This window comes from Chiloscyllium punctatum, chromosome 28 (genome assembly GCF_047496795.1).
Source record: "Chiloscyllium punctatum isolate Juve2018m chromosome 28, sChiPun1.3, whole genome shotgun sequence".
Classification (NCBI taxonomy): domain Eukaryota; kingdom Metazoa; phylum Chordata; class Chondrichthyes; order Orectolobiformes; family Hemiscylliidae; genus Chiloscyllium; species Chiloscyllium punctatum.
The window spans coordinates 29,382,955-29,402,108 of NC_092766.1; positions in this window are offsets into that span (position 1 = coordinate 29,382,955).

Sequence of the window (19,154 nt, forward strand, 5' to 3'; positions counted from 1 at the left end):
GCTCCTCTGGTATCTGTTGGGTCTACGACAATCTACAATACAGTCCCAACAAAATGACCACCCGCCCCCTTCTTTTTTCTAACATCTAACCATGTGGAATTTTAAATGAATATATGTTTTAAAAATTGGAATTAACAATCCATAAATAAGTATTGATATAAATCCAAACACTTGACCTTCATAGAAAGACAACAGTTCACTCTCATGTGGTCTGCACGACATACCTACAGCAAAGTGTTTGCCTCTCAATTACCCTGCGAAATGGGCGAGCCAGCTGCTCAGCTCAAGGGCAGCAAGGGATGGGCAATAAAGGCTAGTCAGCCAGAGATACCCACATCCCCTACCTGATTTTTAAAAATATCCATTCAGATTGGTCCCAGCTCAGTTCCAGTGGAACAATGTCCTGGCCAATCACGTTGGTAGATTTATGGACAGGACTTTAAACTGACAGAGAGGGTGCAGGAACAGGCTTCAGGTGAAAGGAGCTTTCCAAATCCAAAGAGAAAACGTGAAGCATCAGAGCAGCATGGGAATGTGACCGAAGACAACAGAAAGGAACAGGATGGGACAAACTTTAACTAAAACTGTAGATCAGCCAATCCATTTGTGACAGGAAATTGTGGGAACGAGTAAATTATGTTTTTTATTAATGGACAAAGTCTCTGCGAAAAGGTCGAAGGATTTGTGACACAGAGATAAAAGGGATTTAGACACCAGAGAGATGTGGTTACAGGGCGAACAAAAGGTGGAACGTAAATATTCAATGGTTCACAACCTTGTGCAAATTCAGGCAAAATGGACGACACTAACAATAATGGGTAAGAAAGGCATTACAGACAAAGCATTTGGCATCAGATCATGAAGTAGAGTCAGCCTGAATGTAAATTCTGGCTACTACTTGCCAAGGACACAAGCAGCAGAACAGTTTTAGACCACCCACCGAACAGCATTTCATGGCTCGTCACTGCAATAAAGAGGAATTCATTGGAATGTTTAATAAAGGCATGGGGAACATTTAGTGAAACGTCAATATTCACAAAGTCTGGGACAATCACACTGACAACAGTGATATTGGAAGGGGAGTTCGGAGAATTTTTTTCAGTGTTTCTTAGAATAGCATATTGTCCAAATGGCGAGGTACGTAACTGTCTCAGAGAGACTGTTGTGTGATAAAACTTAGTGAATGAGTAATGTCACCTGGAGAGATCCTGTGGGAAATTGTGATAAAGTGCAGTTTAAAGAAATATAAAGTTTTAAAGTGAAACACAGAAAGGACAAGCTACAACTAGAAACACAAACAGCCAATTACATGAGTTTGAGAGGAGAACTGACCAAGATAAACAGGCAAAACAGAATGAAATATGTGCCTGTAAATGAACAGTGGAAAACATTTGAAGGAACAGTGAAATATACTCAACAAAAGGACATTCCACTGAAACAGACAAAAACTCAGCAAGAAATCCCCACCGTCCCTCACTCAGGACAAAATGGATCATATTAGATTATGAGGCTGACAGGATCACAACAAAGTACTTAAAATCCAGAAGTGAGAGAGAGTTTTCGGAGTGAGTTTTAAAGGGATTGCAGTGGGTCTGCTCTCAGGAGGAGGGCAATGGGAAGGGGAATCGTTGTCAAGGTTTATTGACACGATACGAACATGGAGAGGTGAAGGTGGTGGAGGTGGTGAGAGTGTTACAGAGAGTGGTCACGACTTGAACTGTGTTACAAAGCCAGTACGGATTGGTCCAGCTGGAGGGGTTTGCAGAGGTAGGGAGGGACATAGGTATTTTTTTTTATTTATTCATGGGATGTGGGTGTCATTGCCTGGAAAAGGATTCTTTAACCCCATGCTAATTGCCCAGAGATTGTTGGGGCACTGGTGGATATATTTCATACTTTGCTGGCCACAGGTGAAGTGCTGAATGACTGGAGGATCGCTAATGTGGTTCCTTTATTCAGGAAGGGCAGCAGGGAGAGGCCAGGTAATTACAGAGCAGATAGTATTACAGCAGGGGGAGAAAAATTATTGGAAACTACTGTGAGGATGAATCGACACTTGCAAAGGTAAGGATCAACTCAGTTTAGTCATCACGGATTTGGCAGAGGAAGATACTGTCTGAGGAATTCAGTTCAGTTTTTTTTAAGTGGTGCTTAAGTATATTGATGAGGGCTGTGCAGATGATGTGGTTTACATCGACTTGAATAAGTCCTTAAACATGATCCAACATGGAAGGCTGGTCCAAAAGGACTGGGTTCCAAGGTAAGTTGGCAAATTGGATGCAAAATTGGTGGATAGAATACTTTCATCGGGTGTACCACAGAGATCTGTGCAGGAACCATTGAACATTAATAACTCGGATGTGAAAGCAGAAGGTATCATTAGTCGGTTTGCAGATGACATGAAAGGTGAGGGTGTTGTTCACAGTGAGGAGGATGGTCTCTGTCTGCAGTCCGATGTCGATCGGATGATAATCTAAGCAGAGTTTAGTTCTGATTGAAGTGAGGGAATACCCTGTGGGAGGTACGATTGGCGAAGTACAGACATAATAAATGGTAGGTCCTTGCGGAGTACTGAGGAATACAGGGACCATGGTGGACAACTCCATAGATCCCTGAAGGTGTCAGCACAGGGAGACAGGGTGGGAAAGTCACTTCAACTCGGAGCGGGAGAGGGACACATATCCTGGTGGGGTGAATTGCTAGAGCTGCTTGAGAGGATATAACCTAGTCTGGCAGGGTATTGGACCTTAAATAAACGTAAGGCCAGTAAGAAGATTGAGGCTGGTACACGAGTTAAAGACAGCAATTTCAGCAGACAAGGCAGGCAAGAACATAGCAGGGAATGGGGGAAAATTGATGATTAAACTGCATTTATTTCAATGCAAGGGGCCAGACAGCTAAGGAAGATGAACTCAAGGCATTGATTAGAACATGGGACTGGGATATTATAGTTATTACAGAAACACAGCTGAGAGAGGGGCAAGACTGGCAGTTCATTTTTTCAATGTAGAGATGCTACACTAAGGGGAGGCAAGAGAAGACGTGTGGTGGTTGGTTTTGTTTGCATTAATCATCACAGCAAGCGTTAGAGAGGATATTCCTGTAGGATCGCCCAGTGAAGCTATGTTAGTGGAACTGAGAAATAAGAATGGGTCATCACTTTGATACGATCGGACTGCTGACCCCGAATAACCTGTGGCAGACAGAGGAACAAATATGTCGGGGCATCTTAAATATCAACCATAATAAGAGGGCTGTTATGGTACGGTTTTTGAACTTTCCAAACCTAGACTGGGACTGCCAGTGTTTAGTGTTTAAGGGAGGAATTTGGTAATTGTGTTCCAGAAAACTCCCAATCAATATGTAAATGGCCGGAAAAGAGAAAGGGCAAAACCTGACCTCCCCTTGGGAATTAAGGTAGGGAAAGGGACTGAGATGTGAGTGGGAAAGCGTTTTGCCAAAATGACCACAGTTATTGCAGTTTGAAAACAGCTTTGGAAAAGGACAGGCTTGGTCCACATGTGCAAGCTATAAAATGGAGCCTGACCAATCTTGATCGTATTAGCCAGGAACTTTCAAAATGTGACTGGGGAAAGGAATTGTTTACAGAGAAAGGGAAGTTTGGCAAAAGAGAATATTTTAAAAGTGAGATAAAGTGATCGATCAGCGCCAGCATGTTCCTGTTTGTGTGCAGGTCAATGCTGACAGCATTAGGAATCACTGGCTGTCTATTGAAGGTCTGGTCAAGGAAAAGGGGGCACGTCAGGTATAGCCAGCTGGATCAAGGGAATCCCTGTGGATATACAGGGGCTATAGGAATATACTTTGAGTAGAAAACAGGAATGGAGAAAGGCTAAATGAAATGGCCTCAGCAGAGAAGGAAAGGGGAATCCAAAAGTGATTGTATCAGTATATTCAGAGTGCAAAATTAACTCGGGACAAAATAGTGTCAATTAAAGATGAATCAGGCCATCGTTGTTTGGAACTGCAGGATATTTGCTCAGATCGTAAACCATTTTTTTTCACTCCAGAACTTACTGTGGAGAAAGACTGGGGAACTCATGGAACAAGAGTAATATGTTAGACCACAAATGGAGTTCTCTGCAATTCAAATCTCTCTGCTACAGGAAGGATGTCGTGAGAAAAGGGCTCAGAAAAGATTAACAAGATATTGCCCGGGTTGTTGGTGAATAAACTGGGGTTACTGTCACTAGAGAATCGGAGACTGAGGGATGAACTTACAGAGGTTTATATAAACATGAGGGGCATGGATAGGGTAAGCATTCAAGGCCTTTTCCCAGAAGTTGGGGAGTCCAAAACTAGAGGGCAGAAGTTCAAGGTTAGGGGTGAATGGTTTACAGAGCGACTGAAGGGACAGCTTCTTCACACACATGGTGATGTGTGTATGGAATGAGCTGAGAAAGTAATGGAGACTGATACAATGACAACATTTAAAAGGTATCTGGATGGGCATCAGAATAGTAAGGGTGAAGACGTATATGGGCCAAATGCTGGAAAAGGGAATGGATTTATTTAGATCTTCTGGTAAGCCTGGACGAGTTGGGGACCGAAGGGTCTGTTTCTATGCTGTGTATCTCGATGACTTAAAAGAGTGCATTTTATAGAAGAGGTGGTGCTGGAGGTTTTACAACACAAAACTTTGGCAAGTCCCAGCACCTGATTAAGTGTATCACAGGACACTGTGGTATGCAAGGGAAGATATTGTGGAGCCCCTAGCAAAGGTATGTGTACTACAGACAGCCATTTGTGATGGGCTGGCAGGCTGGAGGGTGGCATCATGGACAATGAAGGATGTTTTCTGAGAGTACAAAGGGATCTTGATGAAATGGGTGAATGGGCTGAAAAACGGTAGATGGAATTCAATCTGAATAAATGCGAGGTAATGCATTTTGTAAAACAAACAAGGGGAGAGCTTATACAATTAATGTTTGGGCCTCAGTCAGTGTTTTAGAGCAGAGAGACCTCCGGGTTCAGGTATATAATTCTTGAAGTTTGCATCACAGGATGGATAAGACAGTGCTTGGCATGCTTGACTATTGCTCAGTTCATTGAGTGGAGGATTTGGGACGTCATGTTGAGATTGTACAGTCATATATGAGGCCTGTTCTGCAATACTCCATCCAGTTCTGGTCGCCTAGTTATAGGGAGGATATTATTAAGCTGCAGGGGGTTCAGAAGAGATTTACCAGGATATTGCTGGGTATGGAAGGCTTGAGTTCTGAAAAATGGCTGGATAGGCTGAGTCTTTTTTCACTGGAGCCTGGGGGTTGAGACATGATGCTTTCAAAGCTTATGAAAAAAAAGTGATTTATAGATCAATTTAATGGTAGTTGCCTTTTCCTCAGGAGGGGGAGTCTCAAGAGGAGGGACCATATTTTTAAGGTTCGAGGAGAGAGATGTTCAAAAAAGATATATGGGGCAATTTGCTACACAGAGGGTGGTTTGATATGTGGAATGAACTTCCTGAGAAAGGGGTTGATGTGGGTACAATTACAACATTTAAAAGATATTTGGATAAACAGGTGACTAGGGAAAGGTTGGAGTGATATGGGCCAGCAACAGGCAGCTGGGAAGAGTTTAGTTTTAGATTATGGTGGGTATCAACTGAAGGGTCAGTTTCCATGCTGTATGGCTCTATGACAAGAATATGGTTTGATTCCATTATTGAAGAAAGGATCAGGGCTGGGTCCACTGATGTGCATCATCTACATAAACGATTTGGTTGAAAATTTAGGAGTGATTGTGTGAAAGTTTGTTGATGACAAAATGAATGGTGTAGTGGGCAGTAAATACGGTTATCAAAGGGGATGTTGATCAACTGGGCCAGTGGGCCAAGGAATGAAAGATGAAGTTTAATTCAGGTGTTGGATTTTGTTAAGACAAACCAGGGAGGACTAATACAGTTAATGGAAGGGCTCTGCCAGGGTTGTCGAACAGAGAGGGAGAGGGAGAGGGAGAGAGACCAGGGGGTGCAAGTTACATTTTTCCTCGGAAGTGTCATACCTGGTGGACAGGGTGGGGAAAGCGACATTTGGCACATTTGCAGACATTGGCCAGTACTTTGTTACATACGTTGGAGATATTTGTAATATTGTCCTAAATATTTCCCTTGGGCAGAGGAGGCCACAGGTTGACCCTAAGAATGGTGAATAACCAACGGTAGGTGAGTCCAAAACCAGCTGGGATAAACGGGAGGTGAGAGAGCAAGGATTTAAAGAGGAAGCTGAGGGGGAACATTATCCACAGAGGATGGTGCATAAATGGAACAGGCTGCCACAGGCAAGAAACAAGAACAATTACAGCATGGAAAAGACATTTGGGCAGGTACATGGAGAGGAGAAGGTTTGAAGAGATAAGGGCGAAATGCAGGCAAATGAGACTCATTCAGTTTAGGTTACATGGGCAGCATTGAGGAGTTGGACCACAAGTTCTGTTTCCGTGGTGTATCACTCTAAAGAGGATTAGTGTACCAGAATAGGACACGTTGTAGACACTGAAGCAAGTTACAGCGATAGGGATGGTAGTCTGGTATGCCGTACGTCTCAAATATGTGGAGGGACTATCGGGAATGGAACACGTTCCAGGGACAACTACTGTTATAGGAGTCAAAAATTACTGAAGACACTCGTGCACAAGCCATGCCATAGATACAATGTTGCAGAGTACTGAGTCTGAGTACAGTGTTGGAGGGAGAACACAGAATAGAAAGATCCCAGGCAGCATTCCCAACCTCTCGTTGGAGGCCTACTCTCCCCTCTGTTGTACTGATGCTCACTAAGACAGCGCAGGCCTGGATTGATAACTCTGAACTCTCGATGCTGTCTTAGTGCAACATAAGTTAAAGTAGACGTGGTAATTGAGCACGGGGTGTGTCTAGACTGTGCTCCCCATCCAGCACTGTATCTATGTCATGTCTTGTTAGCCAATGTTTGGAGCCTTCTCATTGCTCCCTGCTCTGTGCACTGTGAGTGATCTGACCTCACTCCAGGATTTATTGAAGGCTCCAGATCTCCCTTCCCTTTGTCTCTCTGGCTGACCAACAATCTTCAAGGAGGTGATGGATGAGACACACAGCAGTTGGGAAGTCTACTGAGTCAGCAACTTCCTGAGTACCTACAGGAGACAGAGAAGTAGACAGAATGGGAAATTAGACTGATGCAGTGAGGGTTACACATGGAGAATGGAAATGAGCCCCACAGATATCTGGAAAATCCCAAACTCCATCCCTGGGTTGTGCTGTTGCGTCTCTCTGGAGTGGAGAATTCTGCTGGCCCAGGATCTGGAGTAGCTGCAAGAGTGAGAGACGCTGACAGAGGCAGCAATTAGACCCACACAGTGAGGGATACCACATGGAGAGAGACTGAGTGATATCACCAAGGTGCTGGAAGACTTCAGGATCACACAATCATGTTGCAAGAATGGGTTTAGTTTCATGTATCAGTGCTCAGGGATGAGCAACGTGTGAGCAGGTGAAGTGATGACCTAGTAACATTATTGTTAGGGCATTTGTCCAAAACATCAGCTAATGCTCAGGTGAGGCAGGTTTGAATCCCATCATAAGATATGGTGGAATTTAAAATCAATAATTTTAAAAATAGCAATTAACAATCCATTAACAAATATGAAACCATTGCTGATGCACAAAAAACACAATCCCTTAGATTACCGACAGTGTAGAAACAGGCCTTTCGAACCAACCAGTCCACACCATCCCTCCGAAGAGTAACACACTCAGACCCATCTCCCTCGACCTAATACACCTATCATTATGGGCAATTGAGCATGGCCAATTCGCCGGACCGGAGCATCCGGAGGCAATTCACGCAGACACAGGGAGAATGTGCATACTCCACACAGTCGCCCGCGGCTGGAATCGAACTTGGGGCCCTGGTGCTGTGAGGCAGGAGTGCGATCTCAGAGCGACCATTGTGTGATGAAACTTCGTGAATGAGTAATGTCACCGGGAGAGATCCCCTGCGAAATTGTGATAAAGTGCAGTTTAAAGAAATATAAAGTGTTAAAGTGAATCACAGAAAGGACAAGCTACAACTAGAAACAAAAATAACTAATAACATGAGTTTGAGGGGAGAACTGACCAAGGTAAATAGGCTAAACAGGCTGAAATATGTGTCTGTAAGTGAACAGTGGAAAACATTTGAAGGGACAATGCAAAATAGTCAACAAAAGGACATTCCTTTGAAACAGATAAATCCTCAGCAAGAAATCCACATCGGTCCCTCACTCAAGTGAAAAGGATCATATTAGATTATTGGGCTTAGAGGATCACCAAAAAGTACTTAAAATCCTGAAGTGAGAGAACGTTTTAGGAGTAAGTTTTAAAGGGATTGCAAAGGGCCCGCTCGCAGGAGGAGGTCAGATGGACGAATGAATAATTGTCAAGGTTTTATGTCACAAAAGGGATTGGGAGAGGTGAAGGTGCTGGAGGTGGTGAGAGTGTTACAGAGAGGGGTCAGGGTCGAACGGTGTTACAAAGCCAGTCTGGATTGCTGCAGCTGGAGGGGTTTGCAGAGGTAGGGAGGGATATATGTATTTTTATTTATTTATTCATGGGATGAGGGTTTCACTGATTGGACCAACATTCTTTGCCCCACTGCTAATTATCCAGAGTATAGCACAGAGTCAGCCATTTTCCTGTGGGTCTGGTGTCACATGCAAGTCAGACCAGGTTAGAATGTCAGATGTTCTTCCCTCAGGAACGTAAGTGAACCAGATGAGTACTTCCTACTGGTCAACAATGCTTTTCTGGTGGTCCCACCAACGTCCTTTACAACCACAACGTGACATCCCAACTTCTACTCTCAATTCTCTGCCCAAAAAAGGTAACCATCCCAAACAACTGCTTCACCAACCTGTCTACCTGTGACACCACTTTCAAAGAACTGTCTACCTGCATCCCTGGGTCTCTGACTGACAACACTACCCAGGGCCCGAACATTAACTGTACAAGTCCCACCCTCGTTTGTTTCACCAAAATGGAACACCTCACATTTATCTAATGAAACTCCATCTGCTATTCTTCAGCCCACTATCCCAGCAGTACAGTTCATCCTGTTGCAACACAGATGACCTTCTTCACTGTCCACTTTACCAACAATTTCAGTGTAACTCAAAAAACTTACTTACCACAAAACCAATATTCCCATCCAAACCATTTATCCAAATGACAAACAACAGGGGACCCACTTCACCGCTGGTCATATGTCTCGAGTCAGAAAGGCAACATGTCTCCCATCACCCTCTGTCTCCTACCATCAAGCCCAATTTTGTATCCAGGTGACTAGCTTCTCCTGAATGCTATATCCTTTAACATTGATCTGAGCTTATTACCCGGTTTACCATACAGAATGTAGAACACAGAACAGTACAGCACAAGACCCTTTGGTCATGATGCCATGCCCATCTTTGACTGTAAGATCAAACTAACCTACATACCCTTCATTTTGCTATCATCCATGTGCCTATCCAAGAGTCTGTTAAAATGTCCCGTTCCACCCACCTATCACTCTCTGTGTAAAGAACCTACATCTGAAATCTCCCCTCACCCATTCTCCTATCACCTTAAAATTATGCCCCCTTGTACCATGTATGCCATGGGATAAAGAGGTCTCTCACTGTTCACTCTATCTTTGCCTCACGCCATCTTGTTCACCTCTACCAAATCACACCACACTCTTCTTCACTCCAATGAGAAAAGCCTTAGCTCCCTCAACCTTTCTTCATAAGACATGCCCTCCAGTCCAGGTAGCATCCTGGTAAATCTCCTCTTTACCCTCTCTAAAGCTTCCACATCCTTCCTCTAATGAAGGGACCAAAATTGAACACAATATTCGAATTGGGATCAAAACAGGACTGTATAGAGTTGCAGCATAACCTTGTGGCTTTAAAACTCAATCCCCCAGCTAATGAAAGCCAATACAACATATTCTTTCATAACAACACTATCAGCTTGGTGGCAGATTTGATTGATCTCTGGTCATGAAATCCAAGATCCATCTGTTCCTCCATGCTAATCAGTATTCTGCCTTTACCCCTGTATTCTGCATTCAAGTCTCACCTTCCAAAATGAATCACTTCACACTTTTCCAGATTTGACTTAATCTGCCACTTCTCAGCACAGCTCTACATCCTGTCAATGTCCCATTGCAACCTCCAGCAGACATCCACACTATTCACCACTCGACCAACCTTCGTGTCATTGGCAAACTTACTTACCTACTCTTCCACTCACACATCCAAGTCATTCATAAAATCACAAAGAGCAGAGATTTTTTGACCGCTCTCTGCAGAAAACCACTGGTCACCAAGCTCCAGGCTGAATGATTTCCATCTGTCATCACCCTCTGTCTTCCATGGGCCAGGAATTCTGTATCCAGACAGGCAGGTTTCCAGGTATCCCATGCTCTGTACTTTCTCAATGAGACATAAATGTGTTTTGTCACATTCTCAAAGGATTCAATAAGATTTGTGAGGCAAGACCTGTCCCTTACACAACCATGCTGACTTTCTCTAATCATACTATGATTTTCCAAGGAATCATAAATCCTGTATCTCAGAGTCCTCTCCAATAATCTGCACATCACAGACAGAAGACTGACAGGTCTGTGATTCCCAGGATTATCTCGATTCCCATTCTTGAACAACGCACGGCTGATTCACCTAACCTGCACATCTTTGGGCTGTGGGTGGAAACCCGAGCACCTGTCGGAAACCCACGCAGACATGGAGAGAATGTACAAACTCCACACAGACAGTTGCCTGGGGCTGGAATTGAAATCGCGTCCCTAGTGCTGTGAGGGAGCAGTGCTAACCACTGAGTCACCGTGCTGCCCCATGTAACTCTCTAGAGCCCTGCTTCTGATCCTTGGTTCCTCAACCTTAGGTTAGCTTCCTTCTTCCTCTTGACTAGATGTCCTACATCCTTTGGAACCTTGTCAAATGCTTTGCTGAAGTTCATGTCGATAACGCTGACTGCTCTGCATTCATCTATCTCTTGGTCAACTCCTCGAAGAGTCAATCCGGTTTGTGAAACACGGTTTTCAACTCACAAAGACATGCTGACTGTCTCTAATCAGCCCTTGCCTTTCCAAATATATGTAGCTCCTTTCTCTCAGAATCTCCTCCAACAACTTACCCATCACTGGCACACTGGGCTGTGATTTCCTGGCTGCTCCCTGAAGCCCTTAAGTGATGGAACACCCTCCAGTCTTCCGGTAACACATTGTGTCTGTTGATAATATAAATATCTCTGTTAGGGACACTGCAATCTCTTCCCCAGATTCCCACAATATTCTAGGATCAACCTAACAAGTGACTGCGGATTGATCTACCTTTATTTGTTTTAAGATTGCAGCACTTTTTCTTCTCTGTTGAGGATTCTTTCAAAGACATCACTATTTATTTCCCCAACTTCCTGAGCTTCCACGTCTTTCTCCACAGTAAATTCTGACAACACTATTTTGTCGAATATCTCACCCACCTCCTGACAGTAAAGGTACCCTATTCTCTAACAAGTTACTCCTTCGCCCTAACCGAAACTTGTGTAAAGGTTTCTGAAAATTCAAATAAACCGTTTCCTCGGTACAACCACCCCTACACCCGTATATATTCTGCCATTTATATTCTCACCAATAAAAATAAAATCCAACATGCTCAAAAACACATTCTCTTTTTATTAAAAGCGTTTCTAAGGGTCCAGTTATTGTTCATTGACATATCCTTTCACACATATTTCAGCTCCCGACCTACTATCAGGCTAACACTGTTTGGTTTCAGACTGGCAGCAGAAAGGGTTATGGGAGTTCATGTTTATCAATCTGAAAAATGTTGCTTACAGGTTCAACAGGTAATAGATCTTTTGGGAATAAGGAGGGTCGTGGGGACTGAAGGACATTATGGAGATAGGGAATGATGTGGAGACTGTATGAGATTATGGACACAGAGAGTGCAGTGGTGACTGAAGAACATTATGGAGATAGGGAGTGTTGTGGGGCTTGAAAGGGGCCAAAGAGATCTGCAGGGCTGTTGGGCCTGAAGGAGGTTGCACGGATCAGGAGGATCATGGGGATTGCAGAAGGTTACTCTGAACGGGAGGGTCGTTGGGTCAGGATGAGATTACGGAGATAGGGAGGGTCGTGGGGCCTTTTGGAGGTTATGAAGTTAGGGAGGTTTGTGGGGAATGATTCAGATTACATGGATAAGAAGAGTCGTGGGGACTGAAGGAGTTTATGAAGATAGGGAGGGCTGTGGGGACTGAAGGAGGTTATATAGATAGTAAGTTTATAGAGAAGCACAGGAAAGAAGAGCAGGTATCGGCCATTTGACCACAGAGTCAGTCCCACCATTCAATATGATCACGACTGATCATTAACCCAGTACAGTATTCCTTCTTTCACACCTTACTCTGATGTTATAGTGACTACTGGCATTTAGTGATACAGAGGGCTGTAGTAACTGGGACAGGGGTGGGTGGTGGGATGGTGTCTTACAGATATAGGGAGGGTTGTGGAAGCTCGGACAGGTGACAGATACAGGGCGGGTTTTAGGAATGGGAGGACTTTACAGGGATTTGGAGGAATGCAGGGATGGGACGTGATAACAATCACAGGGAGGATTTTGGGAGCTCGATCTGAGACGGGTACAGCTGAGAACAGAAGTGAGTCAAACAGTCAGGGCAGGCAGGGACAAGGTAGGATTAATAAATTAAATTGCATTTATTTCAATGCAAGGGGCCGAACAGGGAAGGCAGATTAACTCAGGGCATGGTTAGGAACATGGGACTGGGATCTCATAGGAATTACAGAAACATGGCTCAGGGATGGGCAAGACTGGCAGCTTAATGTTCCAGGATACAAGTGCAACAGGAAGGATAGAAAGGGAGGCAAGAGAGAAGGGGAGTGGCATTTTTGATAAGGGATAGCATTACAGCTGTGCTGAGGAAGGATATTCCCAGAAATACATCCAGGGAAGTTATTTGGGTGGAACTGAGAAATAAGGAAAGGATGATCAGCTTATTAGGATTGTATTACAGACCCCCCAATAGTCAAAAGGAAATTGCCAAACAAACTTGTAAGGAGATCTCAGCTATTGTGGGCAGCACGGTGGCACAGGGTTTAGCACTGCTGCCTCACAGCGCCGGAGACCCGGATTCAATTCCTGCCTCAGGCGACTGACTGTGTGGAGTTTGCACGTTCTCCCCGTGTTTGCGTGGGTTTCCACCGGGTGCTCCGGTTTCCTCCCACAGTCCAAAGATGTGCAGGTCAGGTGAATTGGCCATGCTAAATTGGCCGTAGTGTTAGGTAAGGGGTAGATATAGATGTACATGTAGGGGTATGGGTGGGTTACGCTTCGGCAGGGCGGTGTGGACTTGTTGGGCCGAAGGGCCTGTTTCCACACTGTAAGTAATCTAATCTAATCTAATAATAGGGTAGGTATGGTAGGGGATTTAACCTTCCAAACATTGTGTTAAAGGTTTAGATGGAGAGGAATTTCTTAAGTGCGTACAAGACAATTTTCTGATTCAGTATGTGGATGTGCCTACTAGAGAAGGTGCAAAACTTAACCTACTCTTAGGAAATAAGGCAGGGCAGGTGAGTGAGCTGTCAGTGGGAGAGCTCTTTGAGTCCAGCGACCATAATTCTATTTGTTTCAAAATAGTGATGGAAAAGAATAGACCAGATCTGAAAGTTGATGTTCTAAATGGGAGAAAGGCCAATTTTGACGGTATAAGGCAAGACTTTTGAAAGCTGATTGGAGGCAGATGTTCGCAGCTCAAGGGACGGCTGGAAAATGGGAAGCTTTCAGAAATGAGATAATGAGAATCCAGAGAACGTATATTCCTGTCAGGGTGAAAGGGAAGGCTGGTAATTCTTGGGAATTCTGGATGACTAAAGAAATTGAGTGTTTGGTTCAGAAAAAGCAGGAAACATATGTCAGGTATAGACAGGGTAGATCGAGTAAATCCTTAGAAGAGTATAAAGGAAGTAGGAGTATACTTAAGAGCGAAATCGGGAGGGCAAAACGCGGACATGAGATTGGTCTGACAAAGATAATTAAGAAGAATGCAAAGGGTTTTTACAAATATATCAAGGAAAAAAGGGTAACTAGGGAGAGAATTGGGCCCCACAAAGATCAGTAAGGCGGCCTTTGTGTGGAGCCGCAGAAAATGGGGGAGATACTAAATGAATATTTTGCATCAGTATTTACTGTAGAAATGCATACTGAAGATATAGACTGTAGGGAAATCGATGGTGACATCTTCCAAAACGTCCAGATTACAGAGGAGGAAGTGCTGGATGTCTTGAAACGGTAAAAGGAGAATAAATCCCCAGGAACTGATCAGGTGTACCCGAGAGCTCTGTGGGAAGCTAGAGAAGTGATTGCTGGGCCTCTTGCTGAGATATTTGTATCATCAATAATCACAGGTGAGGTCCCAGAAGACTGGAGGTTGGCAAAAGTGGTGCCATTGTTTAAGAAGGATGGTAAAGTCAAGCTAGGGAACTATAGACCGGTGAGCCTAAACTCAGTGGTGGGCAAGTTGTTGGAGGGAATCCTGAGGGACAAAATGCACATGTATTTGGAAAGGCAAGGACTGATGAGGAATAGTTGACATGGCATTTGCGTGGGAAACCATGTCTCATAAAGTTGATTGAGTTTTTTGAAGAAGTAACAAAGAATATTGAGGAGGACAGATGATAAATGTGATCTATATAGACTTCAGTGAGGCTTTCGACAAGGTCCCCCATGGGAGGCTGATTAGCAAGGATAGATCTCATGGAATACAGGGAGAACTCGCCATTTGGATACAGAACTGGCTCAAAGGTAAAAGACAGAGAGTGGTGGTGGAGGGCTGTTTTTCAGAATGGAGGCCTGCGACCAGTGCAGTGCCACAAGGATCAGTGCTGGGCCCTATTCTTTTTGTCATTTACATAAATGATTTGGATGCGAGCACAAGAGGTATAGTTAGTAAGTTTGTAGATGACACCAAAATTGGAGGTGTAGTGGACAGCGAAGAGGGTTACAACAGGATCTGGACCAGATGGGGACAATGGGCAAACTGGCAGATGGAGCTTAATTCAGATAAATGCGAAGTGCGGCATTTTGGGAAAGCAAGTCTCAGCAGGACATGTACATGTAATGGTAAAGTCCTAGGGAGTGCTGCTGACCAAAGAGACCTTGGAGTGCAAGTTCATAGCTCCTTGAAAGTAGAGTCGCAGGTAGATAGGACAGTGAAGGCGGCATTTGGTATGCTTTCCTTTATTGGTCAGAGTATTAAATACAGGAGATGGGAGGTCATGTTGTGGCTGTACAGCACAATGGTTTGGCCACTGTTGGAATATTTTGTGCAATTCCCGTCTCCTTCCTTTCGGAAGAATTGTTGTGAAACTTGAAACGGTTCAGAAAACATTTACAAGGATGTTGCCAGGATTGGACGACTTGAGCTACAGGGAGAGGCTGAACAGGCTATGGCGGTTTCCCGGGAGCTTCGGAGGCTGAGGGGTGAACTTACAGAGGTTTACATAATTATTAGGGGCATGGATACGATAGGATAAATAGACAAAGTCTTTTTTCTGGGATCGGGGAGTCCAGAACCCGAAGGCATAGGTTTAGGGTGAGAGGGGAAAGATATAAAAGAGACCTAAGGGGCAACCTTTTCATGCAGAGGGTGGTACGTGTATGGAACGAGCTGCCAGAGGATGTGGTGGAGGATGGTACAATTGCAACATTTAAGAGGCATTTGGATGGATATATGAATGGGAAGGGTTTGGAGGAATATGGGCCGGGTGCTGGCAGGTGGGACTAGATTGGGTTGGAATATATGGTCGGCATGGACGTGTTGGACCGAAGGGTCTGTTTCCGTGCTGTACATCTCTATGACTCTATCACTCACAGAGGTTATAGAAATAAACTGTGTGGTCGCGTCTGGAGGAGATTAAAGGTATAAAGGTTTGTAGTTACTGAATGAAATTGCATCAATCGGGACCAGCAGAGTTTACAGAGACTGAGTGCGTTTTAGAGACAGGAAGAGTTCATCGTCATCATTAGAAATGCAGAAACTAATTTATGAGAGAATCAGGGTCACTCTGCACTGTGCCCAGAGACAAGGAGGAGTCTAACAGCTGGAGGAGGTAACAAAGTTACAGAGCTTTTTTGTTGACGTGACAGGAAGGTTATAGAGATCATGAAGGTTGTAGGAGTTCAAAAAAGTCACAAAGACAGGGAGGTTTTTCAGATCTGGAAAGGACTACACTGACCATGATGGCTTAAGGAACTGAAGAGTTGTTTTTCTTCAGTTAAGGAGAGATGTGACAGGACCCGGGATTAAAGGCAAAAGCAGAAACTTGGAGAGTTTTGCTGATATGAGGAGCTTACAGGAATAAGTAGGATTGTAGGGGCTGATAGAGTTAGGGGAAGTGGTATCGATGAAACAGACAATGGAGAAACTGACAGACATAGGGAGGGTTCTGTGGAACAGATGAATTTACAGACAAGATGGTGATAATGAAGGCTGAGAATTTTCTCATGTTCCTTGTTCAGCATTGTTCCGACATCATGCCCTTAGGGTCTGAATTAAAGTCCACTAACTCCTCCCTGTGCTGTTCACTGTGAATGATCTTACTGGCTGCAGGATTTACTGAAGGCTCCAGATCTCACTCTCCATCTTTCTCTGGTTGACCAACTGTCTTCAATGTGGTGATGGACGAGACAGGAATTGGGAATTCTGCTGAGTTAGGGACATCAGGAATACCTACAGGAGACAGAGAAGTAGACAGAATGGGCAATTAGACTAATGGGCAATGAAGGCTACACATGGAGAATGGCACTGAGTCCCACAGAGATCTGGAAATTCCCAGTCTCCATCCATGGCCTGTGCAGTTGCTTCCCTCTGGAGTGGAGAATGCTGTTGACTCAGGATCTGGAGTAGCTGCAAGAGTGAGAGACACTGACAGAGGCAGCAATTAGACCCACTGGTACCATGATTATACAGTGTGCTATAAATGGACACAGATGAGGAGGGGGACAGGTCTGAGGTGAATGGAAATTCCCAAGTCCAAAGAGAAAGGTTGAAATATTAGAACACCATGAAGATGTGAATGAAGACCATAAGTAAGAAACAGTAAGGGACTGAGTTTAATTAAAATACATCATTGTCAAACAGATTTGTGACAGGAAATTATTGGTTAAAATAAAGAAAATGCCATTTCCGCCCATCACAATGCCACATACACCACAAGTGACATCACTTCCGCCCCTCAGATCATCGCTGATGTCACACACTCAGTGATTTCCACGCCGCCCCCCACTGCTGTGTTTGCCAACACTTGCACCCCGACTAACGCCACCCATCTGCATTCTGCTGACACCTTCCCCAGGTCCCACTGTCACCATCCCTGCCCCCAGAACCCTGAGGGGAACACCACCCCTGCTCATGACTCCATCCCCATTCCCCCTAACACCACACCCACTCCTGTTACAGGCTCCATCGCCTCCCCCAGCACTACACCTACGCTTGGTCCCAGCTCCCATTCCTGCCGTGTTTTCACCATTCTCCCTGACCTCTCCCTCACTGAGGACGAATGATCAGTCCTCAGCAAAGGCCTCACCTTTATCCCCCTCCGTCCACACATCAATGAATTTAATACACGCCGTGACATCGAACACTTCTTCCACCACCTCCGCCTCAGAGCTTACTTTTACAATGAAGACTCCCGCCTATTTTCTGAGGACTCCTTTGCCGGCCTCCAATACACTCCATCCACCTGGATACCCCGCGCTGGCCTATTACCTGCCTTCGATTTCTTCATTTCCAACTTCCACCGAGACATTAACTGCCTCAACCTATCTACCCCCTCCCCCACTCCATCCTCTCACCCTCACAACTTTCAGTCCTCCACTTCCTCTGCTCCAATACCGACCTCACCATCAAACCAGCAGATAAAGGGGGTGCAGTGGTAGTCTGGTGCACTGACCTCTACACCGCTGAAGCCATGATGCCAACTCAAAGACACCTCCTCCTACCATCCCTCTACCATGACCCACCACCCATCACCAAAACCGTCATCTCCCAGGGCATAGAGAACCTCATCACCTCAGGAGGAGATCTCCCACCCACAGCTTCCAACCTCATCGTCTGGGATCCCCCACTGCTCGGTTCTACCTCCTTCCCAAGATCCACAAGGCTGACCACCCTGGCCGACCCATTGTCTCAGCATGCTCCTACCCCACCGAACTCATGGCTGCCTACCTCGACATTGTGCTATCCCCCAGTCCAGGAACTACCCACATTCCTTTGAAGACACCACTCACACCCTCCACTCCTCGAAGACTTCCAGGCAGTGACACCCACATCCCATGAATAAAAATACCTATGTCCCTCCCTACCTCTGCAAACCCCTCCAGCTGCAACAATCCGTACTGGCTTTGTAGCACCATTCAGGCCCTGACCACTCTCACCACCTCCAGCACCTTCACCTCTCCCTGTTCCTATCGTGTCAATAAACCCTGACCATGGCTGCCCTTCCCACAGCCCTCCTCCTGCGAGCAGACCCATTGCAATCCATTAACATTTAATCCTAAAACACTCTCTCACTTCAGGATTTTCAGTACTTTTTGGTGATCTTCTCAGCCTCATGATCTAGTATGATTCCTTTTGACCTAAGTGAGGGATCAGTGGGAATTTCTTGCTGAGGTTTTGTTGAGTATTTTGCATTGTCCCTTCAAATGTTTTCCACTGTTCATTTACAGACACATATTTCAGTCTGTTTAGCCAGTTTACCTTGGTCAGTTCTCCTCTCCAACTCATGTCATTGGCTGTTTTTGTTTCTAATTGTAGCTTGTCCTTTCTGTGATTCACTTTAAACTTTATATTTATTTAAACTGCACGTTATCACAATTTCCCGAAGGATCTCTGCAGGTGACATTACTCATTCATTAAGTTTCATTACACGGTCGCTCTGCGATAGTTATCTCCCTTAACAGTTGCACAATGTGTTTTTCAAAGAAACACTGAAAAAAAATTATCCGAACTCCTCTTCCAATATCAATGTTGTCCGTGTGATTGTCCCAGATTATACAAATTTGGAAGTTTTCCAAAATTATCACAATGCCTGTGTTAA